A 27140-nucleotide genomic window follows, 5' to 3' on the forward strand; every position below is an offset into this window, starting at 1 on the left:
GATATTGAAATAAGAGTCACAGGACGGTAAATGAAATAAAATTGCTCAACAGACGGAAGGAAATTGAACATGGTGGGATGCGTGTATGATTCAACATATTTAAAGTATGTGCAGTAACATGCTACTCTTCTTCTAAAAGCTGTTTATTGTATATCACTGCCGGCCGCGGTGGCCGTGCGGTTCTGGGTGCTTCAGTCCAGAACCGCGGGACTTCTACGGTTGCAGGTTCGAATCCTGCCTCGGGCATGGATGTGTGTGATGTCCTTAGGTTAGTTAGGTTTAAGTAGTTCTAAGTTCTAGGGGACTGATGACCTAAGATGTTAAGTCCCATAGTGCTCAGAGCCATTTGAACCATTTTGTATATCACTGGAATAATGAAACATTCCAAGGGAGTGGAACAATGTGCATGTCAGTTCCATCTTCAAGAAAGGCTGTCAGATCAACACAACTATACAGGCTTGTATCACTGAAATTAATCTGTTATATAATTCTGGAATGTGTTTGTGCTCATGTGTTACGACTTCTCTAGAGAGAAAAAAACACTACTATGTAGTAATCAATTTGAATTCCACCAAAAAAATTCGAAGAGTAGTTCACTCTGTTCATCCCTGAAGAAAGTAGATTCTGGCATCCAGGCTGATGCTGTGTTGCTTGACTTCTGAAAGGTGATGAAAAAATTCTACACTGTACCCTAATGAACAAAATACGAGTGTACGAAGTATCAGAATTTTAGTATAGGCCTAAAGAGGTCCTACAAGTACAACACAGCATGCTATTCTTAATGGAGAGAAATTTTCAGATGTCAAAGTAGTTTCTGAGGGAGTGTAAGAGGACTATTACTGTTCACAGTGTACAGAGTGAAACAAAACTCCACTGACAAACTTTCAGAGGTTGCTGAGGGATACCTTATGTGTATTTTGACATAAGGTAACCACAGTCTCCAGTGGCTCGTTACTGAGTAATCACATTTCATTTGATTTCTTGGCTCACTGAGCTTTGTATCTGTAAAATACTTGTTCGTGGGCATGATGGCACTGTGGAATCGTGACTGTCACCACAAATGTACTAGTGCTAGCCAATTGCCAGGAAGCTGAACCCCAGAAGAGGTAATGAATCTCGATATGCAAGTTAATCTTTGGGGGAGCAGAGAGCCTGAGCACTGTGTAGGGAACAAGCCTGAAGGGAGACACAACATGCGACCAGCATGAATGATTTACTACTCGGCTCATGGAATAGAGTGCTGCGTAAGCTTAAGGCTTGGTTGTGGGTCTTGTAATCAGCATTAGAACTGCCTAACCAAACCTATTGCCACCAGCAGGTACATGTCTGTCAGTGGCTCTGCTCATGCCACGCATCTGCCTCCCTCTTCTGTGGCAGCATTGTACGCTATCCCACTGCAATACCCATGCCAGCTCCACTGCCTCCATCTCGATGTCTGTTGGCAGGAATACTAAATCCCTCGCCCTTGAAAAGGTGATGTAGGACCAAAAATGGCCCAGTTTGTGTCGTGATGTCCATCACAAAACTGGAGAGTGCCTGAGTTTCCCCCAGGAGAAAATCAACCAGCTGAAGGATACAATGCTGATGCAGCTTGTTCCACCAGTGGGAAGCAGGGGTAAAGGTTGGTCCACTGACAGGGGTGGTTGTGAGGTCTCCACCACTGGTGAGCAGAGAAAAGGGGCGCCACTCAGGTTGCGATATGACAAGACCATACCAATGCCATACTGGGTTAAGGCGTTTACACTGTGTAAAGAGTGGAGCACAAACACTGCTTGAGGTACTGAAAAGCCTGTTGACAATCAACGGACAAGGCAAATGTGATGCTCTTTTGGCGAAGCTAGCATAGAGGATCCCATATGTTCACAGCCTGGGGTATGAAGTTACCATAACACAAAATCTTGCCCAAAAAGAACTCTAGCTCCTTTAGGTTCTTGGGTGCTGGCAGGCTGACGATTTGGGAGGAAAAAACTACATTTTTCCAATCAGCAATGAAGGCCTTTCCCCATCAGGCATTGGAAACTGCCTACAGATTCCACAACTGCTTCTCTTGTGTAGGACCCATTACCAAGATGTCATTGAGATAGTTCTCACCACATGGAACATCCTAAATCAAACACTCTGAATAACTTTCGTAAATTCCAGGCACAGACGAGTTTACAAAAGGCAAGTGCTTAAACTGATAAATCCCAAAAGCGGTGTTGAGCACTAAAAAACTTCAAGAAGTGATGTCCAGGGGCAGCCGCAGGATGCGTTGTGCAAGTCAACAACCTCACTAACATCTCCTCTGAACACAGAATGGGGTATGATTTCAGGACACATTGTACATTAATCGTCTGTTTGAAGTCACCCAAAGGCGCACAATGCTATCGGCTTCTGAATCACCAACGAACATGTGGCCCACTTGCTCAACTAAATAGGAGAAATGATACCAAGGTCCTGCCAACTTTACAACTTAACCTTGACACTACCATGCATGATGAAGGGAGTTGGGGGAGCGGAGAGGGGGGGGGGGGGGGTGATAAAACTTAGACATTGCATACAGCTTAAGGGAGACGTGTACCTCGAAATTTTTTGAGCAGCTAGTTGGGTGACTGTAGTAAGGAGTCCTGGAAGGGGACCCACTGAGACACAAAACGTACTTTGTCAACAATCTGGAAACCAAAAACAGATAAGATGTCTAACCTTAAAATATTGTGGATCAACAGTAAATTAACCACAAACAGTGTAAGTTGCTATTTTACATTCTTATAATATGCCGAGATAGAGAGAATTGTCCGTGCAAAGGAATACACTGTTTACTTTAAGATACAACTTGACAGTGTGTCCTTTGCAACACAGATCATCCCAAAAGCCATTACATGTCCCAGTTAAGTAGACTAACAGCCACTCCCATGTCTACCTGAAACTCAGTCAGTCGCCCATCCACTACCAACAACAGCAGAATACACTGGAGTAATGTGTGCGGGGGTGTCGAAGACAGCCTCTGGGTGTAGGGAGAATACTGGGGCCTCCGATGACCGCTCTGTGGCTCACTGACTGTCACAGACCATTGTCGAATGGTCAATTTTGTAGCAAACCCTGCATGTGGTAATTGTGTGGGCAGTTGTGTCAAGCGTGCACTGAATGACAGTTGGGACAGGACCACTGGCTTGCCCAGTGAACAGTACGAGAGCGACACAAACTATCAGAAAAATGTCACAACTGGTGATTACAGTGCTGTTGAGGACACGTACCTGCCTGCTTTTTTCAAAGTAGCCATTTGTCTTATAACATACATACCTGAAGTAATCAAGAAGTAACTCCCATACTTATGAGTGTAAGTACATTAGCACTAGTCATACTTTGTTTTTAGTGTACTTCCCACAAGTAACTTGCAGTGACTACTTGTGTCTTTTAATGTACAACTTAGCTCATTTCATATCCCTTCACTGTGTCCTTTGTGTTGGGATTTTCAAAGCATGACATGGGAATGAATGAATGAATGAGGTTCATATGCCTTGAAGAGTAAATTATTAATATATTGGATCATATTTCATCCCAGTTCATCTGTTAAATGGTGTTAGAAAAATTCAGAGACTCCTAAACAGGTTTCTGTAAGACATTCAGTTATATTACATAATATTCTTATTGATCATTTCTATAGGATACCTTATCTTCATTGCCCCCAAAGATTATAGTATAGTACTGAATGAAGGTATGCAAAGTATGCTAGCAATCCAGGCTGCTGTTCAATACAGTGAGAGAGACATTTGACAGAAATGAGCTTTTTGGTTAACTTGTCTTTCTATTCGTGCCACACCAGATTATTATTCTTCTAGGTGCCTAGGAACTTCATACATGGAGCTTCACCTGATGTACACCAATTTATATCTATTTTTATAAGTCATTCTTATTTGTTTGGAATTGCATAATATAAGATTTCATAAGATTAAGGGTAAGCTGTTAGCTATGAAGCAATTGTAAGCCTGTTCTATTATTCTCTTGGTTTTATTTGGTATGGATGTATTTTGATCCTGTACAAATATACAGGGTGACAATTACTGAACTACATGAAATAAAAGCATCATACCTTCTGACCAGTTTGTGTTAGGACATTCAAACTGTGTGGTTGGCCGAGGGGCTTCATGGGAATTAGTATGCACATGTACGATTTGGTTTAGCGACGAAGCCTACTTTCATTTGTATGGGTTCATCAGTAAGCAAAATTGGCTCATCTGGAGGACTGAGAGTCTGCATTTTGCGATCGATAAGTCTCTTGACCCTCAATGGGTGACTGTGTGGTGTGCAGTGTCCAGTCATGGAATGATCCGTGCAATATTCCTTGATGGCATGGTGACTACCAAATGGTACGTGAAGGTTTTGGAAGATGATTTCATCCCCATTATCCAAAGTGACCCTGATTTCAACAAGATGTGGTTCATGCAAGATGGAGCTCAACCTCATTGAAGCAGGAGTGTGTTTGATATCCCAGAGAAGCACTTTGGGGACTGCATTCTGGCCCTGGGGTACCCAGAAGCCTCTGGCATGGGCCCCAATTGGCCGCCATATTGTCCAGATTTGAACACATGACTTCTTTTTGTGGGGCTGTATTAAAGACAAGGTGTACAGTAAAAACCCCAAAACCATTGCTGAGCTGAAAACAGCCATTCAGGAGGTAATCCACAGCATCGATGATCCGCCACTTCAGTGGGTCATGCAGAATTTTGTTATTCGCCTGTGCTACATCATCGCCAATGATGGCAGACATATCAAACATGTCATAACTTTAATCCGAATATCTTTAGTGACATTTACTTGTTGAATAAAGTGTGTGCACGCCATAGTTAAACTAATTTACTTTTTTTCATATAGTTCAATAATTGTCACCCTGTGTTTTCATGGTCAGCTAACATGAAAGCTTTTGAAAAGAGTACAGTGTAATAGTAGGTGCAAGTCATTCAGTACACTGAAAATGAGAGGGGTTAGAAGATGGAATTTATTGAAATGTGCATTATGCCTCTGTTGTAGACATTGTGTAAACCCAGGCTGATTTTGAAAGATAAAATCTAAAAATTTTGTTTTTGAAATGTTATGGTGTTCTGTTGCACAAAGGGCACCACAGTACCTCAAAGCTTGCACAACAATTTGACATTACCAGTAAATTTCACACAGTTATAAAAGTACATTTTGTCATATCCAGTATTCGTGTTTCACAACTAACATATATAATTAGTTACACACTTTTTTTTTTACATTTTACATGCTCTTTGGAACACATTGATACATACTATCTGTCTATATTTCTTTGGTACTAATCATCTGTATTTGATAAAGGACATCTTGTTGTACCCCATGAACTGCACTTCAAGTATATACAAACTGTGGAGCACCCAGCATATAAGATTTTCAAGTCATCTTTGTGATTGGTTTTGGATTCCTGAAAATATTCACTTGAAAAATTACTTCTGGTGAAACAAAATATGTGATTTTCATAAGAAATGGTACTCATGTTAGGAGGCTAGAACAATTTTCAGTTGAAAAGTTCCCACCATGTGTACCCAGTTTGGAATGTGTGGAAATACAGATGTTCGAAATTGATGTGTACATTTCTGAATCATTCCAAGTCCGAAATGTGTGACTATTGCTTCTGAGTCTGGTGTCTGAGCCATATAATACTATCAGTGCTAAAAGTATTTGAATAATGTCACACTTCTTTCACTTGCTAATAATGTCAGTGTGATATTTATTTGAGTTTATATATAGGATTGCTTTGTGTAACATTTGAATAATGCTGTACACAGTTTACTAGAAACAGACTATAACATTCAATGTTTCATTCATGTTTTCAATGAACTTCACGACTGTACGCACACTTGTTATGAAACTGTGATTGAACCAAATGGGTATGAAGAAGATATTAATACAGTTTTATGGCAAAAACATGCAAAGAATTCAAATACAGATTTATATCCCACATACAGACAATATTGAATTCATCCCCATTGCCTATACACTATTTGATCAGTTGTATCTGAACACCTGTTAACAAAAAACTCCACCCAAACAGGCTATGAAGGCCCAATGGTGTTAGTGGACATTAATATGGGGTATGTCCTTCCTTCATCTGTATGATGGTTTGAATTCTGCTGGTGACACTGTCAGTGCGGTGTCTGAGCACCTGTGGAGAAATGACAGCCAATTTTTCCTCAAGAGCCGAAACCAGAGAAGGTAGTGATGTTGGATGCTTGAGTTTGGAGCGAAGTCAGTTTTCTCACTCATTGCAAAAGAGTTCTGTTGGGTTCAGGTTGGTACTCTGGGCAGGCCAGTCCATTTCAGGAATGTTATTGTCTATATACCATTACCTGAAAGATGCTGCGTCATGACAGGGTGCGGATACCGCCAGTCACAATCTCCGACCTGTTCCCCTACTGCATGCAGTACGCAATACTGTAAAATGTGTTTACATACTTCTGCATTTAGCATTATCTGACGTGCAATAAGGGGATCACACCCTAACCACAAAAAACACCCCCATACTGTAACATCACCACCTCCGTACTTCATTGTTGGCGCCACACGTGATGGCAGATAATGTTCTCCAGGCTTTTGTCAAACCCAAACCCTTCCATTGGATTGCCATAGGATATAGCACAATCAATCACTCATTTACAGTAATCCACTGTCCAGTTGCATAATTCTTTACACCATCTTGTGTGTCACTTAGTATTGACTATAGAAATGTCTGGTTGCTGAGGAGCTGCTCGACCATTGCATCCTATTCTTTTTAACTCCCTATGCACTGTCATTGTGCTAGCTGGAGTGCTTTTAGCACTTTGAAAGTCATGAGTGATTGCTTCCACTGATTTCATGTTTTTTAAGTTAATTTAATTTTTTTTCATTTTTTTATTTTTATTTATTTATTTATTTTATTAACAAACACACTCTGCAATGCTCGAAGGTCCCTGTCAATCAGTACATGAGACTTGCCTGGTCTTGGCTTAGCTAAGGTTGTTCCTTCACATTTCCACCTCAGTTAGGTCGCCAACTGTTGATGTGGATGGCCTTAGAAGGGTTGATAAATCCTTGATGGATATGTTACTCAAGTGACATCCAATGACGTGTCCACGTTTGAAGTCACTAAGCTCTCCTGACTGATTCGTTCTGACTTCTGGCAAAACAATACTCCCTGCTGCCTTTTATACTGGCGGGTCTGCCTGTCGTGACATCTAGTGGTCAATTCTGCATTACATGGAGATGTCTGGATAATTCTGATCAGATAATGTATCCTTTTCATCAGCAGGTGGAACACCAATGTGTAAGTGAGATAGCTAGGTGAATGATATTTTGTTGCTGTATTGTTTCTAGTGACAAATTGATTCCAGTCATATTATTCACTAAAATATCTTCTGTAACATATGGTGGCATCAACAGCAGCTGAACACACAATGGTAATAAAAGGAAAATCCACATACCCTTGTGAAAACATAATTTCAACATTATTTCCCTGTAAATGTATGGTTTGCTCTGATCAACAATCAGTTAATTAGTGTTTTCTCATAACAAAAAATTTACATATGGAGATTTAATGCAAAATGTGAATTACTGTTATTGTAAGCAGTACATTTAGCTAAAAGACTACATTCACTTTTTCAGTAAAATGTGGGGCCTCATGCCTTCCATTCATTGGGTAACAATTTCTTTAAATCTGAAAGTCCATTACTGATGGATAGGCTGCACAGACCCCATGCTTCGCCACAAAGGTGTAGTTAGTTGGTTAGCTAGTTAGGTAGATTTAGTTGGTTGGTTGGTTGGTTGTATGCTCCATAGGTCATTTTAATGGTTATTTTACTGGAATGACCTGGAACATGTAATTTTGCAGGACATATATACAAGATTAGTGTTAACATTGATGGACACATTAGTTTTTAGATCTACTCATGCTACTATACTTAAAACCAAGTTTTTTTTATCTTAATTGTATTTTTACAGCCTATCAATTTTCAAACAGAAATTGAAGCATTGAATAGAAGGGATTGTCCAGGAGAAGTGGTATTAGGTTAGATTTAAAACTTGCTTTGGTACCTGTCAGACACTACATTATTGGGGCAAATGATCAAAAATTTTTGTTACTGCATATTGAACTCCTTTCTGAGCCAGTTCAAGCTTTAATAAGTGGTAATAAATGTCATTTTTTTCTCTAGTGTTATAGGTATGGCTGTCAATGTTATTCTCAAATTGCAATGGATTATTTAGAATAAATTTCAGTAGTGAACATATGTATTGTGATGGTGCAGATTAAATGACTAGCTCCTTGAAGAGGTTCATACATCATGTCCTTGGGTGAACACAATATAATATTCTTACTGGTTGCTTTTGTTCAATCAGTGCTTTCTTTTCACGTAATGAGTTACCCCAAAAATTATTCATTAAGACATTGTTAATTGGAAATATGCAAATTATGTCTGAAGGTTGATTCATTTGTGTCCAGAATAGCAATTATGTGGAGTGCAAAAGTAGCTGAACTTAATTGTTGTAGCAGCTCAGTAATATGCTTCTTCCAGTTCAAGTTTTCATCAATATGTATACCCAAAACTTTGGAGCATTCTACACTATTTGCTGACACCTGTTCATGTGGTACTTCAGTTGTTTGTATTTTTATAGTTGAGTTCGTTCACGTGTATAAGGAATATGAGTGGACCAAAAATTGAACCCCATGAGACTCAGTTTTTTATTTTTTCACCTGCCACTAAATTTTGCTATCCTTACAACATTGTTTGAATTATTCAGCATAAGTTTATGAATTCTATTTGTTGAGTATGTTTCAAACTAGCAGTGTGTTAAGCCGTCAGTTCCATAAAACATGAGTTTTCCTAAGAGTGTAAAATGAAAGGCTTGTAATATTTGAATAGCATTATCTGTCAAGCAACCTTTCTGGAATCCAAAATGAGATATGCTAAGTAAATTGTTTTTATGTAAATGTGAGACTACTCTCAAGTTCATTACCTTTTCATATATTTTGTAAAAAGATGTTACTACGGAAATTGGATGATAATCATTTAAGTCTTTCTTTCCACCTTTCTTGTGAAGAAGTTTAACAATTGCATATTTTAATTTGTCTAGGAAAATTCCCCATGCCAGTGATGCATTACATATACCACTAAGGACATTACTTATTAGGTTAGAACAATCTTTCAGAATTCCGTTTGAAATTCCATCAGTGCCATATGAGCTTTTGTGCTACAGAATTTTTACGATTCCATTAATTTCATTGATGTATGTCAGTGCTACTTGTAGTTGCTTAACATTTTGTGTAATGACATTTTCAGTATATTCTCTTGCTTCTTCAGTTGAACCATTTGATCCTTTTTTTGTTAAAAGATTTAGAAAGTGACTTATAATTCACAAGTTGCGAATACTTTTAACAGTCACAACATTGTCATTTAGTTTAATCGTTATGGGCTATTGCCACTGACTGGCTGTCCTGTCTCACATCTGACAGTATCCCATATGGTTTTAGTCTTCATTATCTGCATTATTAGTTTATGTTGGGATGTACATGCTTATCGACATTTTAATGACTTTTCTTAAAATATTACAATACTTTTCATGCTACGCAGGTAATGTCAGATTTTGAATTATTTGTGCCTTTGTATAAATTTCTCTATTTCTCTTATATGAGATTTTGATTCCTTAAGTCATCCATGACTTGTTTTTTTATGGATTTTGTGGATAACTTTTTAGGAAAGCAATTTTGTAGTGATTGACACAAATTTAAAATGGTTCAAATGGCTCTGAGGACTATGGGACTCAACATCTTAGGTCATAAGTCCCCTAGAACTTAGAACTACTTAAACCTAACTAACCTAAGGACATCACACACACCCATGCCCGAGGCAGGATTCGAACCTGCGACCGTAGCAGTCCCGCAGTTCCAGACTGCAGCGCCAGAACCGCTAGACCACCGTGGCCGGCGACTCAAATTTATTATGGAATAAATTGAATCTGATGTGGGCACATCTTTCTGTATACACCTCATTCCATACCATGTCTTTTAACTTATTCTTAAAACATCATATACTGTTCTCATTAATAAGCCCCACTGCTCTGTATGAACGTGCCTCAGTGCTGTCAATTACTCTATTGTTTATTCCATTAACTGTGCATCATGGTCAAATAGTCCATTAACAACTATCATTGTGCTACTATCTCGCTGCACCCAGTTTGGAAAATTGACTACTGAAATTATTAATGATTCTAGTTCATTTTTCCTGTCCATATCTTTTAAGAAATCCACATTGAAATCTCCAGAAACCACTAACCCTTTCTTCTTGTCCGACGGGTTGCTTAATAATGCATTTAGATTTCTCATAAGTAGGTGAAAGTTTCCTAGATTGTTATATCAGAAGCACATACTTATAGCTTATGATCGAAACAAAAACCATTTGTTTCAAAATTTGTACTATGTGTTAGACTTTTAACATATGTTGCAACTTCTCCTTTTTCCATTTTAATTCTGCATAAAAATTATGCTAGTCTGTAATTCTTGCTATTTTACTTCTCCAGCCCGGTGATTACATGGTGTCACCTTTATATTGACCTCTAAAGCATGTTGTATCAATAGTGCAGCATTCTGAAATATTTACCATTCTGGTAAAGACTTCCCAACTGGAGAAAATACAATACTTCAACTTCCCATTCATAGATACACTGAGCCGCCAAAGAAACTTGTATAGACATGCATATTCAAATACAGAGATATTAAAACAGGCACAATATGGTGCTTTGATTGGTAGTGTCTGTATGAGACAACAAGTATCTGGTGCAGTTGTTAGAACATTTACTGCTGCTACAATGGCAGGTTATCAAGCTTTTAGTGAGTTTGAATGTGGTGTTATAGTTGGCTCATGAGCAATGGGACACAGCATCTCCAAGGTAGTGATCAGGTGGGGATTTTCTCATACGACCATTTCATGAGTGAACCTTGAATATCAGGAATCTGGTAAAACATTAGATCTCTGACATCGCTGCAGCTGGAAAAAGATTCTCCAAGAATGGGACCAACGATGACTGAAGAGAATCGTTCAACGTTACAGTAGTGCAACTGTTCCAAAAATTGCTGCAGATTTCAATGCTGGGACATCAACAAGTGTCAGCATGCGAACCATTCAACGAAACATCATCAATATGGGCTTTCGGAGATGAAGACCCACTCATGTACCCTTGATGACTGCACAACACACAGCTTTACAGCTCGCTTGGGCCTGTCAACACTGACATTGGACTCTTGATGACTGGAAACGTGTTGCCTGATTGGAAGGGCCTTGTTTCAAATTGTATGGAGTGGATGGATGAGTGCGGGTATGGAGACAACCTCATGAATCCATGGACCCTGCATGTTAGCAGGGAACTATTTAAGCTGGTGGAAGCTCTCTAACAATGTGTGGCGCACGCAGTTCGAGTGATATGGGACCCATGATAAGTCTAGATATATCTCTGACAGGTGAGATGTACGTAAGCATCCTGTCTGATCTTCTGCATCCATTCATGTCCATTGTGCATTCTCATGGACTTAGGCAATTCCAACAGGACAGTGCAATACCCCACACATCCAGAATTGCTATACAGTGGCTCGAGCAACACTTATCTGAGTTTAAACACTTCCACTGGCCACAAAACTCTCCAGAGATGAACATTATTGAGCACATCTGGGATGCCTTGCAACGTGCTGTCCAGAAGAGGTATCCACCCCCTCATACTCTTATGGATTTATGGACAACCCTGTAGGATTCATGGTGTCAATTCCCTCCAGCACTACTTCAGACATTAGTCGAGTCCATGCCATGTTGTGTTTGCGGGGGTCCTGTGTGATATTAGGCAGGTTTACCATATTGTTTGGCTCTTCAGTGTAATTACACATTGCTTATCCATAGTCCTGATCACATCTCCTCATCCCTAGGGCTATTTTTTCCTACTCATCCGCCACCCCCATTTTCACCACTCCCAAGCTTATTCTCACTCTTCTGTGTAGTTTCAATTGCTTGTATACTCTCATTCCCACATGTATTAGTGATTTCCTGTCAGGAACATCACATTTCATAGTAATTAATAGGAAGTCGATTTATTGAAACTGAATTTGTATTTGGGGTTCCCAAAGGAGGTGTTAATAGGCCCACAGCTGTTCTTAATCTGTATAAATGATTTAGGAGAAAATCTGAGCAGCGTTCTTACATAGTTTTCAAGTGATGCTGTTGTTTAGCATCCAGTAAAGTCATCAGATAAGAACTAATTTAGCCAAGACATCGGTATGATGTGAAACTTGGAAATTGTCTTTGAACAGTAAAAACTGTGAGGTGCCCCATGGGTACTAAAAAACCATTAAATTTCAGTTACATAATACATCATGCAAACTGCCAAGTGAGGTGGTGCAGTGATTGGCACACTGGACTTGCATTCAGGAGGACGATGGTTCAGACCTGCACTCGGCCACCCTTTTTTTAGATTTTCCATGATTTCCCTAAATTGCTTCAGGCAAATAGCCGGAATGGTTCCTTTGAAAGGGGCAACTGACTGCCTTCCCCATTCTTCGTTACTCCGTTGGGGCCAATGATCTTGCTGTTTGGTCCCTTTCCCCAAATCAACCAACAACACAAACTTAAAGGGTGTTGATTCAGCTGAATAACTAGGAGTTACAATTACAAATAACTTAAACTGAAACCATCACATAGAAAATTTTTTGGGGAACACAGACCACAGACTGTGGTCTCTTCCCCCCCCCCCCCCTGCATAACCTCTGCCCGCCTGCATACCCTCTGCCCGCCTGCATACCCTCTGCCCCCCTGCATACCCTCTGCCCCCCTGCATACCCTCTGCCCCCCTGCATACCCTCTGCCTCCCTGCATACCCTCTGCTCCCCTGCATACCCTCTGCTCCCCTGCATACCCTCTGCTCCCCTGCATACCCTCTGCTCCCCTGCATACCCTCTGCTCCCCTGCATACCTTCTCCCTCCTATGTACCCTCTCCACCCCGCATACCCTCTCCCTCCTATGTACCCTCTCCACCCCGCATACCCTCTCCACCCCGCGTACCCTCCCCCCCTGCGTACCCTCCCCCCCCTGCGTACCCCCCCCCCCTGCGTACCCTCCCCCCCCTGCGTACCCTCCCCCCCCTGCGTACCCTCTCCCCCCCTTTGTACCCTCTCCCTCCTGCGTATCCTCTACACCCTCCTGAGTACCCTCTACTCCACCCCCCTTGCACCCTCTACGCCCCTGTGTACCCTCTAGCCCCCCTGCGTACCCTCTAGCCCCCCTGCGTACCCTCTAGCCCCCCTGCGTACCCTCTAGCCCCCCTGCGTACCCTCTAGCCCCCCTTGCGTACCCTCTAGCCCCCCTTGCGTACCCTGTAGCCCCCCTGCGTACCCTGTAGCCCCCTGCGTACCCTGTGCCCCCCTGCGTACCCTGTAGCCTCCCTGCGTACCCTGTAGCCCCCCTGCGTACCCTGTAGCCCCCCTGCGTACCCTGTAGCCCCCCTGCGTACCCTGTAGCCCCCCTGCGTACCCTGTAGCCCCCTGCGTACCCTTCCCCCTTGCCCTGTGTACACTCTATCCTTCGTGTACTGTCTTCCCGTGTGCCCTCTCGCCCTTCCCGTGTGCCCTCTCGCCCTTCCCGTGTGCCCTCTCGCCCTTCCCGTGTGCCCTCTCGCCCTTCCCGTGTGCCCTCTCGCCCTTCCCGTGTGCCCTCTCGCCCTTCCCGTGTGCCCTCTCGCCCTTCCCGTGTACCCTCACCCTTCCTGCATACCATCTCCCCCATGCGTAACGTTTCCTCCTGCTCTGCAGCCTTTCCTCCCCTTGTGTACCCTCTCCCCGCTGTATATCCATCCCGCTTGTGTACCCTCTGTCAGGGATTTTCTCTGCCTCATGATGGCTGGGTGTTGTGTGATGTCCTTAGGTTAGTTAGGTTTAAGTAGTTCTAAGTTCTAGGGGACTGATGACCTAAGATGTTAAGTCCTATAGTGCTCAGAGCCATTTTTTTGTGTACCCTCTCCCCGTGCATACGCTCTCCCTCTCTGCTTACGCTATCCCCCACATATAACCTCTCTTCCCTGTGTACCCTATCTCCCCATATTCATGCTTTCCCTCACAGTGTATGTTCCCACCAGGATGCGGTACCTCCCTCCTACACACCCCCTACTTACAGTATCTCCCCCTGGTGTAAGGTATCTGCTCCATGTCCCCCACATATGGTATCTTCCACCTGCACAGGGTATCCTCCTCCACGCACAACACCTCCCCAACGTATGCCATCTCCACTCCTTCATGTATCATATTTCCACTCCATGTATGGTAATCTCCACCCCCACATATGGTGCCTCAATCCCCCCTCCCTCATACAATATCTCCACCACTCATATGTAGTATATCTCATCCCGTGTACAATGTCTCACCCTTGCTTACAGTATCACCCCTACAGCGTATAGTAACCTCCCCATGTGTACAGTATCTCCCCATCACATACAGTAACTCCGCATCATATATGACATCTCCCATCACGTGTGGTATCTACACTTCCAGAGTACGATACCTGCCCCTCCCTCACATATGGTGCATCCCCAACCTATAGTGTGTTCTCTCTCCCTCCCCCCCTCTCCCCCCACGTACTGGTCTCCATATGGTATCTGCCTCCCACCATGTACAGTCTAGTGTATACTTCATCTCCCATCCCATGCGTTCATTGTTCTCCCCCATGTGTACAGTATCTCTCCACCACAGAGACCCTGTGCATATATTATCTTCCCCCCCCCTCCTCCCCCCCCCCCCACATTTCATACATTATCTCTCCCTGCCAACTTCTGTACATTATGCCTACCCCCAGACATACAATATATCTCCTTCCCAGCATATACGCTATATCCCATCCCTCCCGAGGGCATCAGTTATTTGGGCATGCCCTTCCCCGACATACAGTATATGTCCACCACCCATCACCACCCACCACCACCATACACCTCTTCTCCTCCTTCTCCACTTCACATCTGCTATCTGCCATCTCATCACTTGTATCTGCCCCCCTCTCCACCGCCAACCCCCCCCCCCCCCCCGCCCCCCCCATCTCCCATCTCCACTTCACATCTGGTATCTGCCACCTGATGACTTGTATCTGCCCCCCTTTCCACCACCTTATGCCCGGTATCTGCCCTCCCCCACCCCCATCCGCTATGTCAGTTAGCTGCCCCCCATCCCATACATATGGTATTTGCAACCCCTCATCTCCTACATGTGTACAGTACCTGCCCCCAAGCACTTACACTTATGGTATCTGCCCCACATGCATCTGGTATCTGCCCTCGAGCATCCAGTATCTGAACCTGAGCATCCACTATCTGCCCCTGAGCATCTGGTATCTGCTGCCAAGCATCTAGTATCTGCCCCTGAGTGACTGGTATCTGCCCACCGTGTGCCCAATTCTTGGCTGCTACAGCTCTGCATGTATGCTACCTGCCCGCCACAGCCCTGTGCGTTCGGTGTCTGCCTGCCACACCTCCATGCATACGGTATCTGCTCACCACGGCTCCTGTGCGTACAGTGTCTACAGGCCAGAGCTCCTGTGCATGTGATATCTGAGCACCATGCCACACCATGTATGATATCTGCGTGACACACCCCTGCATGAACAGTATCTCCCCACTACAACTCCATGTGTAAATTACCTCCTGAAACCCCTCAACATGTGAACATTATTTCCCCTACCTCAATGTGCATGTGTTATTTCCCTTACCTCTATGTGTGTATGTTATTTCTCCTACCTCCATGTACATATGTTACCCCTGTATATCTACACATGCACATTATCTCCCTTCTCACCCACATGCATATGATGTCTCATTCTCATGAACGATATTTCACCCCACCATGCTTAGGATATCTTCCTCAAACCACCCTCTGATTATGGTACCTCCCCCACCACATACGGTTTCTTTCTTACCCTCTTGCATGTATGCTACACCCCCCCCCCCCCCCCTATGTATGTGCTATTTCCACACTCTCATCGTGTGTACGTGGTCTCCCCTCCCTGTGCATATGTAGGCTCCCCTCCCTGTGCGTATGCAGGTTTCCCTCCCTGCACGTACCCAGGCTCCTCTCCCTGTGCACATTTATGCAAACATCCCTCTATGCATGTACGGTACCCCACCACTCCCTTGTTATGGTACCTCCCACCCACTGCACACACACACACACACACACACACACACACACACACACTCTCTCTCTGCACGTTCCCCCACAGTTACACTGCGAGTTGCCTCTCCCCCCATGTGAACTGCATTGCTCCCCCCCCCCCCTCCCCGTGTGCCGCCTCCCCCCATGCGAGCCGCCCCCCTCCCACCCCCGCCTATGAGTCGCAGTCGCCTCTCCTCCTCCCATGAGCCACTACCCCCAAGGAGCCCTGTCCGCCTCCTGCACCCCCCTGCATACCCAGGAGCAGATATAGACTCAGTCCACAATTTAGTAGTGATGAAGAGTAGGCTAAAGTTTAAGAGACTGGCCAGGAAGAATCAGTACACAAAGAAGTGCAATATGGAATTACTAAGGAATGAAGAGACATGCTTCAAGTTTTCTGAGGCTATAGACACTGCAATAAGGCATAGTTCAGTAGGCAGTTCAGTTGGAGAGGAATGGACGTCTCTGAAAGAGACAACCACAGAAGTTGAAATGGAAACATAGGTACAAAGAAGGTACCTGCAAAGGAACCATGGATAAGAGAAGAAATACTACAGTTGATTGATGAAAGAAGGAAGTACAAAAATGTTCAGCGAAATACAGGAATACAAGTCACTTAGGAATGAAATAAACTGGAAGTGCAGGGAAGCTAAGGTGAAATGGGTGCATGAAAAATGTGAAGAAATAAAAAAAGATGTGATTGTCAGAAGGACTGATTCAGCATATAAAAAGTCAAAACAATCTTCGGCAAAATTAAAAGCAGGAGTGGTAACATTAAGAGTACAATGGGAATTACACTGTTAAATGCAGAGAGGAGAGCAGATAGGTGGTAAGGGGACATTGAATGCCTCTATGAGGGGGGAAACATGTCTGATGTGATAGAAGAAGAAATAGGAGTTGATAGGGAAAGGAGATTCAGTATTAAATCTGAATTTAAGAGAGCTTTGGAAGACTTCACATCAAATTAGGCAAAAGTGATAAATAACATTCCATCAAAATTTCTAAAATCATTGGGGGAAGTGGCAACAAAACAACTATTCATGTTGGTGTGTAGAATGTATGATATACCATCTGACTTCCAGAAAAATATCATCCACATGATTCCAAAGACTGTAAGAGCTGACAAGTGTGAGAATTATCACAAGATCAGCTTAACAGTTCATGCATCCAAGTTGCTGACAAGGATAATAAACAGAGGAATGGAAAAGAAAATTGATGATGTGGTAGATGATGATCAGTTTGGCTTTAGAAAAGGTAAAGTCACCAGAGAGGAAGTTCTGCCATTTCCATTAATAATGGAAGCAAGACTGAAGAGAAATCAAGACACATTCATAGGATTTGTTGACAATTTCAAATGGTGCAAGACATTTAAAATTCTGAGGAAAATAGGGGTAAGTTACTGGGGAGACAGGTAATATACAATATGTACAAGATCCGAGAAGGACTAATAAGAGTGGAGGACCAAGAACAGAGTGCTCTGATTAAAATGGATGTAAGACAGGGATGTAGTCTTTGGTCCCTATTGTTCAATCACTACATCAAAGAAGCACTGATGGAAATAAAGGAAAGGTCCAAGACTGGAATTAAAATACAAGGTGAAATAATATCAATGATAAGATTTGCTGATGACATTGCTATCCTCAGTGAAAGTGAAGATGAATTACAGGATCTGCTGAATGGCACGAACAGACTACTGAGTACAGAATATGGATTGAGAGTAAATCAAAGAAAGACAAAAGTAATGAAACTGACTGACTGGCAGTTTTCTCCTGCCTGTACACCAGTAAAGTCATATGGTGACATGAACTGCTGGAAGTTGTTGGATTATAAATCACTCAAATTCCTTGAGATGGCTATTTATAGCTGAAATCTTTATCTGTAAGAATAATAAAAAACCAATGGCATTGTGACTGATTTCACTGTGCACAATGGTTCTGTATGGACTCAAAGTTGGTGATGAACTACCTACATGATGTTCAGAATGGACACAAGATACTTTCCTTAGAGCATGTTTCTGTGTAATGAAGATTTTGTGATCACGTATACACAGGCAATGACTGCAGCTGTGGTGCATACTGTTGTTACTGCATCAAATAAAAGCTTTGGATATCTTGCTTTGTTTAACATTGTTAATCTTCCCAGAAAGATTCCTGCTCTGATGTGGTGGCATATTCATGTGGCAGTCATTTGTAATTGCTTCTTATACCCTTCATTCTATCATGTACTCTGCCTTATGAGTGGACTCATTGGTGTAACAAGCATACTGAGTGACGTACTGTCCAGGAATACATCACATAAATGAAACAGTCTCTGTAACAAGCTAAATGTCAAACATGTTGAATATCCTGACATCTGTCAAATCTGAAAATCTACTGATGTCTTATCACCTGACATGAAACACGTACTAAACTCTCACATTTAGGTCACCTATGTATTGACAAAACATCCTTCAGTTCTCTAGTAAATAATGACATTACACTAATAATACTTTTGGTGTCCAATTTGAGCAGCTGAAAATGTTTTTGCTGTAATGGCTGGGGGAGGGGGGGGGGGGGGGGGATGTGTGGATTGCACTACGTTAGGTGGTGAACTGGTTTGTTAGTATCAGGAGCCAATAGTTCATCACACCAAGCAGGGTGGTAGTGGAGCAGTGGTTGGAAGCCTGGTAGCTTTCTGGAATATCAACATGAAAACATTATTGATTAAACATACATTTTATTAATGAACACAGTGCAACAATCATAACAAATATTTGTGGTGGCACTGCCCTCCAGAGCTGCTTCTGTAGACAGTGGGTGTGCAGGCACTGAGCTAAGCAGGCTGCTTGCAGTTTCCAGCAGCTTCCTGTGCTGCTTGCCTGGAGGAGCAGTGATGCCAGTGACTCAGCATAAACGTGAGGTGCACTTGTCAGCTCGACTGTGTGTGTGTGTGCCGACTGGATACAGCTCAGGGCAGGATGCAGCAGTAGGCACAGAATCCTATTTTAGACCGTGTAGAGGAAGACAGCCCTCAGCAGTAGTGCCCGCCCTTGCAAGCGGAGGCAGAGAGTGACAGAATGCCCACGCAAGCAGAGGTAGTTAGGTGGCTGCACCATCCCAGTCTTGAACAGGAGGCTTCCAAGGCAGGAGGCAGGCAGGGACAGGAAGTTGGTTTGGAGGCGACCCACCAGCTGGAAGGCATTAACTCCACAACATCAGACTCAGAGCCAGTAATAAGCCTACTGTTAGTGGAGGCCAATTTGTGTGGTGGCCACTTTTAGATTCGTGTCAACTCATAGACTGGTTTGAACCTTCCTCAAGGCTTGTGGTTGCCAGACTGCATCCATATATCTAAAAATGAAGGATATTTATATGAGCTTCGTGCGTACCTGTTTTGCCAAGGCCTCGGTTCCCGTCATCTAGCACCAACAGAGCGCATGGCTCGGGCATGAAGTATTCGGGCCTCCACACCACAGTGGTTCTGTCTTTCTGCTGTGTTGTTGTTGTTATGATGTTGATCCCTCCCCTAGCTTGCAAATGTGGTAATTGCCTTGCATTGTAGTGGCAGTTCTTGTTGTATCAGCAGGCCGCCCCTGATATAAAAGCATTTAGTCAGCTCTGGTCCAACCCGCTTCTATGGCCACTTGCTTTAGCCATGGCAGGGTTCTTATTTTAATCATTATCACAAAAAATAGTGCCAATGAAAATCATGTTTGCACATATTACTGTGGTCGTGTTTCTGAACAGGCCTGAGCTGTTCATTGAAAGATCATTGAAATACTAAATGAAATACATTGTGATATTCAAAGACCATTTTGACCAGGTTTAATGCCTGCCAAAGTGTTTGTGCATGTATGTATTAAAATGTGTTACATAGTGTTTGAAACACTTTCTTGAAATTCTTACCAAGTGTGCAGCATGTGCTTCATTTGTGTCAAGTATTGTGTCACAAGTGACAAATCAATGCAGTCATTTCCACAAAACTTTATTGACATTGTTTTCTTATAAGATGGTTACTGTGTTCAGAAATTATATTTACTGATGGCTGGAAAAAATCTTAAGTTATTATTTCTAACTTGATGTACAGATATTCTTCAGAGATATTTGTTATGTGAATTTTCTTTGCATAAGGATGTTATGACTCATGATTAGATCTGATAAGAATAACAAATTGGACTGTAACTGTAATATCAAGTTGATGCTAATTTACTGACTCAAATAAACACAATTCAAGATTTGTACATCTTCACTTACAAAATTACCAATCAGTTCTACTGCTTAACTCCTCCTTGAAAATCCTGTAACAGATTTTGTATGCAAGTGCAATAACACATTTATAAAAAAAAAATACTTAGTTTCAATTAGTATTTCAAAAGTGTCCCTCCACAGAATGTATATAAAAAGAAATTTGAACTGAGAAAACTAATAAATTATGAGACAGAACTGCTGGCAGAATTTAGGTCGAGGAGCTCAAATGTGTAATACCTCCAATAGACACACACAAAAGTGAAAAACTAGCAAACTACCTTGTCTCGTCTACTCTCTCTGATGCCTTCCAGTTCATCTTTATCTACCCTTGCCCTTTACTACAGAGGGGTCTCTGTCATCCTTAGGTCTGAGTGTTCCGTCCTTCCTTTTTAACCTTCCCCAACCTATACATTTCTCCTCCCAGACAAAGCAACTATTAGTTCTGAAGCACGTAGTGTATCACAATTCCTTTTCTATGTCTTTGTCAACAGTACCACACATTTCATCTGCTGAATGTAAGCACTGGAGAACAATGTTGTCTCATAGTTTATAGTCTCCACAGAATATGCTGTTTTTTTTCTTTTTTTTTCAATTAGTTAACATAAAAGTTAAATGAGGAAATGTTGATAAACTATATTTTCTATGACTTGTCAAAAGAACATGACATATAAGAAGATGTACTAATGTTTCTTCCACAATTCCTAAATGAAATGGTCGTCATGTATGTGGAATAAGACAAAAATCTGAAACATATTTTTATACATAATAGGGTAAATGTAACAAGTCAGTAAATAATAGATGGATTGAGTTGTCAAAAGGCATGTAAACAAGATTAGGAACTTTGCTAACTTTCAGATGAATCCACACACTCTCCCTCTCCTCCCTCCCCCTCCCCCTCCCCTTCCCCCTCCCTCTCCCCCCGTACAGTTACATTGTTCCAGATGACTGCATTGTGCTGGCACAGTGACTCAACAGCAGTTATTTACAATGGTCACATAACTGCAGTGCAGATATAGTCAAATTGTTCATTACACTCATATTATTAATAATATATACATCAGTTTATTCTGCTAAGAAATTAATCAATTGAACAGGTGGAGTTACCCAGCAATGAATCTTTTAGGCTCCACTGAAAGACATCTTGTCATCCAGCGTCACATGACAACATTTGGATGCGAGTCGGAGAGGCATTAGGTGAGCACACCACAGGCCTCTACAGGACTTTCTAGACATTGGAGTTGCCACTCCTTCTTCTAGTAGCTCTACTGTTTGTATCATAAAGCTGAGTGGACCCAATATACTGTAGTTTTCCCACTATGGAAAACTCAATGGCAGTACTGGGCATCGAATCCAGGTCCTCCGCATGGTAGCCAGCCGCCAGATTACTTAGCTACAGTGGCGGACCAGGCTTCTCTAAAACTAAACTTTATTAGTAACTAAACTATAATTGCTGGTGGCAAGTAATTGAAAATGTAAGTTTCTAAGTAATGGACACCTTTCTGAAACAAAGTAACTGACTTTAATGTAAATCCTTATTCTTATTTCTAGAATTGATTCCATGAACTGAGTTGTTGGTTTGAAAACAGACATACTATTTACGGCAAATTTGAATAAGGAATAAATGTATTTAAAATCTGTAGTTAGTAACTCCACTTCCTTGAACAAGCCTCTGCAGGACAGTCTGAATTCCCATACAAATAATTGATGATGCACACGTCTGCAGTCACAAAACCTCAGCTTGGCTTGATGACTCCCCCCCCCCCCCCCCCCCCAAAATAAATTGTGGTGTATGGAATTATGGAATTAAAATGGGCCAGCTTTTTTTTATTTTTATATCACCTATTTCTAAGAACAACCACAGTGGAAATAAAGATTTATTTAGGTCCTTCAGCAATTCTGTGGTATGCTCCTCCCAACTGAATTTATCATCAAGTTTTTGTCCCAAGAATTAAATACTGTCAATCTTTTCTCTCTGCTTGTCATCACATTTTAGGTATATGTTAGGAGGAAACCTCTTAAAAGTTCTGAATTACATGTAACTTCCTCTTGGAGTTTAGAGACATATAATTGGCCATAAACCATATAGTAATTTACACAAAAATTTCATTAACTGCTGTTTTTAAATCTATAGAGTGTTTCACTATTCCTATTGCAGGCCTCAAGAAGTTGTAGAGGAAACTTAGTGGATAAAGTTTTAATAAGGTGCTGAAGTCCAGAAATGTACTATTTGATAAGTTTGAAGTTCACAATTATGACATCACATACCACTTTAGCCCCACAACAATAATTCCTATGAGACATTGGCACATTCCCAACTTGGAGGATCTATGTGGTGCTCCCTGGAGATGCAGGACTTTTAAGAGGACATCCTTTGTCTTGTAGAAGAAAACCTGATGATCAGTGCTCCAAACACTGCCCATGCCATGGGCTCCTGTAGAGAACCCAAGTCAAGAGCTCAATTTCTCCACTGTGTGTGTACTGTGAAGCAGGATATTTGAAAGTGGCCTGATCTTGAAACTTATCTTACATCCAAACTATACATTTCTGGATGTGGGTTCCTTATGAAAACCTTACCTATGATGTCTCCTCTACAACTGCCAGAAACCTGTAAAAGGAATTGTGTAACATGCTGCATACCTTAGTTACTATTTCGTGCAATGTCTGTACCATCTCCATATAAAACAAACATGGTGCCTCATAATGTTAGGTGATAAATAAAAGATAAAGACCCTAAATTGGAACTTCGTGGGACACCACATGTAGTTGTTTCCCAACTGGATAATGAGTGACAACTGAATACAGTACTATTTCTTATTTACTCTCTTTATGTCTTGTCAGAGACATTCGATTTGAACCATTTGGCTATATTTCCTGTTGCACCATAATATTCAAATTTACACAAGATAATATTGTGGTTTGTTCATTCAAACACCATTGACAGCTCATGTAGTATACCAGTGGTCTACAACTTATTGTCTAATGAGTTATGTACATTCTTGCTTTATGTGTAAACAGACTCCTCAATATTGGAACCCTTAAGAAATACAAACTGTGACTTTGACAATATATTATTTGTTGTGTATAAATAAGATAATGGACAGTCCATCATAGAATATAATTAACTTCTTATTCTTGTTTATGTGCATTATCAATAAGTCAGTGCCTCAGATATTCAGTGAGTTGTTACCTTTATTCCTAAATTATTTATTGTTTATAGTCTGATGGTTAAGAACATATTTTTGGGTATGAGGAATGAATCCATTTGTAATGTTATTGCTAACTGTTAATATAACCCAAATGAACACACTATTTTGCACATTTTGATGAGTGCCAATGTAGTTTTTTTAAATTTTTACAATAGTTACAAATTCATGGATTTTGTTATTTGACATAATTGATTTTATCACCTAGTAGCAGCTCTTCACAGTAAATAAAGACAGTCTTGATGAATAAGAGCCACTTGTAAATTACCATTTCTAAAATTTTTGAGAATGCTGGCAGAATCGAAAGTGGGAAGCAGCTTTATTGTATTCTGTGCCTTTTTTCTTATAGAGAGGCCTAACTCCAGGGTATTTGAATCGATGTTTCTATGAGGGATAACCAGTTTAACAAATAACATAACACGTTACTTAACTCAGAAGAGTATTAATTAATTTTGTAATATTTTTTCATAACTACTAGATTATTTTGGATTTTAAACATTTTGTGTTGGAGATTGCTTCTTCTGGTGCAGTGATGATCATATTCATATTACAGAAGTTATTTATGATGCCTGGCCTGAGATATTCTATGACAGAATCTACTGAACTTCTTAGTGGACATTTCGTAACTGTTATTTAAATGATGTGATATATTGTAAGTAACGGTTATGAAATTTCTGTTAAGAAGTTCTGCAACAGTAGACACAACTACTACCAATGTATCATTTACTCTTATAGCTATCCATTTCTCCTCCTCCTCCTCCTCCTCCTCCTCCTCTTCTTCTTCTTCTTCTTCTTCCTCCTCCTCCTCCTCCTCCTCCTCCTCCTCCTCTTTGATTCTATACGGTCGCAGGTTTGAATCCTGCCTCGGGCATGGATGTGTGTGATGTCCTTAGGTTAGTTAGGTTTAAGTAGTTCTAAGTTCTAGGGGATTGATGACCTCAGATGTTAAGTCCCAGTGCTTAGAGCCATCCGAACCTTTTTTTTTTTTTTTTTTTGCAAGATACCCTTATTCCTTGAGTAATCTGTGACTTCTTTGTAGGCTTTGGTCTGATTTGCATTACTTTTTGGGGGAAAACAATTTCCAAATAAGGTAAAAACTTCACCAATAAACGTGTTATATTTTTTGTTTCTGTCATTAATGCTGTATACATAGCTCCATTTCACATATTTGAGGAATATTCTACATGGGCCAGTCACATCAATGTTACCACCGCCTATGTTCAATGCCAATGTGCAATAACTATTTGCAGATGGCAGGTGACAGTACTAGCAATGGAGGGTGATTTATAAACAGATGAAAATTTCCTACTGCTTCTTGGTATACACTTACTATTACAAAGTAAGTTAAATATAAATTATTGTATGTGAAAAATGATTAGAGATAGTTTCATATTAAAGTAAAAGACAGTCATGTAAATGCTCAGTATGTTGCAGTATATTTCTCTGAAAAAGTCTTATAATTGTAAACTGAACCATTCCACACTGTAGTGAAAGATCATGGTTATGATCCTTGGAACTTGTAAATAACTGGTACTTTAACTGAAGGGAAGTTGGTAGGGATTTGCACTAAGAATAGACACAATAAAAGCCAGTCACACCCACACTGACTGCAACGTGTGACCCAAGGAAGAAAAGGTGTTTGCTAATTAGACAAACTGAGTTACTGTATAATGCGTAAGAAAGGAAGTAGGATAATTTGCACTGTCTACAGAAGAACTTGTCTGCTGGTACACTGTCCCAAGAAAATGTGTAACATTATAGGGGATTTTGGAGAGAGAAATACTCAACTAATAAAGCTTGCTTTAGATACAACAAAAAACTTTTTATTTTGATATACCTCATTTTAATCTGTATACCAATGTAAGATTTGGAAGCAGATATTTTCCTGTCACTTCCATGTACTACATTGCCTCTGAAAAATAAAGATTTTTGTTCAGTTCTAATCTGGTGCAAAGATTGAAATTCATGAGAAGGCTCAACATTAGTTAATGCTCAATCTAGGAACTTACCACTGTGTTTTTGCACATTGTTCAAACACACCAGACAAAAATCCAATTTCCTCTTAGTTTAAATTAGGTCTAACTTTCTAGGTTAAGACTGTAGAAAAACTGAGTCAATTTAGATGTTAGAAAAGGAAACTGGATTACAGGAAAATAGGATAAGTAATGTCAGTCAACAAAGAGTGCAAAAATTCCTAGGCAATGGCAAGTGATGGAAGCCAAAGCTGGAAATTCCAAATAAGATGTCAGAAAGATGCTTTTAAACTTACCTTTAGTGCATTATGATATGTACCCAGAAAAACAGCACAGCTAATTGCAAACTTCTCGCCTCAAGGTTTTTTTTCCAGATCAGGTGGTGTACAATTAAAAGCAAAAATATATTGGAAAGTAAGGAAAGAATTTCAAGGAGCGTCGAAACATGAGGAAATGTGGAACATCGGATTGTTGAAATATTTTATTCATGTAAAACAGACACTGTCAGCTTGTATTGCATGATGGCTATGGGAAAAGGATGTGCAGTGACAGAGATTAAATAGACAACCTTCAATTAAATGACTGGGCCAAATCTAAGAATAGATAATGGGAAAGAGGAAACATAGATTTCTGTACCGATAGATGAGGCATAGCAAGACCGGAAAAAACAGATACAGATCATGTAAAAACTCCCTGCTAGTCTACAAGAGATGAAACTCACTTATGTAGGCATTTTTTGTGTGACTTGGCTGTTAACATGTTGTGCATGTGATGATTGATAATATCAGCTTGTGCTTAAAAATGTTACTGTGTAATCTCTGATAAAGTGCATAGAAAAGAGAATCATTGCTCAGAAAATAGCAGTCTTTAGGTACAGAGTAGGTCCAAATGATATAAAAATACTATCTTTTTGCACATTTCTGATGTATTAGATTTTACAAAGGAGTGGAAGTAGAATCCAGATCTCTTCCATTTCACCCATCTGTTCACACCAGTTGAATGACTTGGAATTTCTTTCTGCCCCCTTCCTTTCCCCTTCTGTTTCAAATGGCCAATTTAACCTTTGTGTCAGTTGCTACTAGCCACTGTCCACAAAACCTAAACATCCAGTTTCAAGGTCTGCTACTGCAACATTGATTTTTAATTTTACTGTAAGGCTTATTAGTGAACATTGAACATTCTACTGAGAGTGCATGATTTTCTGCCCACAAATGTCCCTGTGTTGTTAGTAATGAACTAAAGGGTGTTAAGTACCACATTTCAGCTGCAAATATTTTTACCTCAATCTGTGTTGAATAACTTATATGAAAAGAACAATCATTTTATCTGCAGTGGATATTTGTAGATTTAATTAATATGATTGTATTGTGGATACCAACATAATTTCCAAGGGTAAGAACAATCATAGTAAACTTTTAAATAAATCATAAAAAATGTTGAGACACATGAAAGAAAATAATTCTTTAACATAGAGAAAAATTGTTTGAGTTAAGGCACTGTATAGATTTGATAGCATATTTTTCAAAAACTGCAGTGGGTAGGGTC

At 40.9% G+C, this 27140-nt stretch overlaps 1 protein-coding gene and 1 long non-coding RNA gene across 3 annotated transcripts in view; one reads left to right on the forward strand and one right to left on the reverse strand.

Annotated features, from left to right (window-relative positions):
- The window catches only part of LOC124556652 (glycogen debranching enzyme), a 204751-nt gene that overhangs the window by 24846 nt on the left and 152765 nt on the right, over positions 1–27140 (forward strand). The gene's annotated exons all lie outside the window — the stretch shown is intronic.
- LOC124556654 overlaps positions 1–27140 on the reverse strand; it is a 30668-nt gene that overhangs the window by 2630 nt on the left and 898 nt on the right. Inside the window, exon 2 of the long non-coding RNA XR_006968642.1 lies at positions 19561–19764. This is a non-coding gene — a long non-coding RNA (uncharacterized LOC124556654). The remainder of the gene's footprint in view (positions 1–19560; positions 19765–27140) is intronic.

The sequence above is a fragment of the Schistocerca americana genome, chromosome X, assembly GCF_021461395.2.
Source record: "Schistocerca americana isolate TAMUIC-IGC-003095 chromosome X, iqSchAmer2.1, whole genome shotgun sequence".
Classification (NCBI taxonomy): domain Eukaryota; kingdom Metazoa; phylum Arthropoda; class Insecta; order Orthoptera; family Acrididae; genus Schistocerca; species Schistocerca americana.